Raw genomic sequence first — 1682 nt, 5'->3', positions numbered from 1 at the left:
AGATTTTATTAGTCATATTTTAGAGAGAGAGAGAGAGAGAGAGAGAGAAGGAGATAGGGAGACAAAGAGAGACAGAGAGAGACAGAGAGAGAGAGACCCCTATGGACACCCTATGACCCCTAACGACATGATTTGGTGTCTTAAAGGGTCCTATGGTGTCGTTAGGGGTCATATGGTGTTCATAGGGGTCATATGGTGTCTTGGGACACCATAGGACCCCTTACGACACAATATGACCCAAAGCGACCCAAAGCGACCCAATATGGTGTCATTAAGGGTCATATGGTGTCCTAAGAGGTCATAAGGGTTCATGGAACACCATATGACCCCTATGGACACCATACGATCCCTAACGACACCATAAGACCCCTTAAGACACCAAAGCATGTCGTTAGGGGTCATATTATGTCCTATGACCTCGTAAGACACAATATGACCCCTAAAGACCTGATTTCATGTCTTAAGGGGTCCTATGGTGTCGTTAGGGGTCATACGGTGTCCATAGGGGTCATATGGTATCTTGGGACACCATAGGACCCCTTAGGACCCAAGATAACCCCTTTTCCCTACAATATAACCTAAATTGACCCAATATGGTGTCATTAGGGGTCATATGGTGTCCTAAGAGGTCATAAGGGTTCGTGGGACACCATATGACCCCTATTGACACCATACGACCCCTAACAACACCATAGCACCCCTTAAGACACCAAATCATGTCGTTAGGGGTCATATTGTGTCCTATGAACCTGTAAGACACAATATGACCCCTAACGACATGATTTGGTGTCTTAGGGGGTCCTATGGTGTCGTTAGGGGTCATACGGTGTCCATAGGGGTCATATGGTGTCTTGGGACACCATAAGACCCCTTAGGACACAATATGACCCAAAGCGACCCAGTATGGTGTCGTTAGGGGTCATATGATGTCCTAAGAGGTCATAAGGGTTCATGGGACACCATATGACCCCTATGGACACCATACGACCCCTAACGACACCATAGGACCCCTTAAGACAACAAATCATGTCGTTAGGGGTCATATTGTGGCCTATGACCCTGTAAGGCACAATATGACCCCTAATGACATTATTTGGTGTCTTAAGGGGTCCTATCATGTCCTTAGGGGTCATACGGTGTCCATAGGGGTCATATGGTGTCTTGGGACACCATAGGACCCGTTAGGATACAATATGACCCAAAACGACCCAATATGGTGTCATTAGGGGTCATATGGTGTCTTAAGAGGTCATAAGGGTTCAAGGGACACCATATGACCCCTATGGACACCATACAACCGCTAACAACACCATAGGACCCCTTAAGACACCAAATCATGTCGTTAGGGGTCATATTGTGTCCTACGACCCTGTAAGACACAATATGACCCCTATCAACATGATTTGGTGTCTTAAGGGGCCCTATGGTGTGGTTAGGGGTCATACAGTGTCCATATGGGTCATATGGTGTCTTGGGACACCATAGGACCCCTTAGGACATAATATGACCCATTTTCCCTACAATATGACCCAAAGTGACATAATATGGTGTCATTAGGGGTCATATGGTGTCCTAACAGGTCATAAGGGTTCATGGGACACCATATGACCCCTTAGGACACAATATGGCCCCTTTTCCCTATAATATGACCCAAAGCAACCCAATATGGTGCCATTAGGGGT

This window comes from Cryptomeria japonica, chromosome 1, assembly GCF_030272615.1.
Source record: "Cryptomeria japonica chromosome 1, Sugi_1.0, whole genome shotgun sequence".
Classification (NCBI taxonomy): Eukaryota; Viridiplantae; Streptophyta; class Pinopsida; order Cupressales; family Cupressaceae; genus Cryptomeria; species Cryptomeria japonica.
This window is presented reverse-complemented; position numbering follows the sequence as displayed.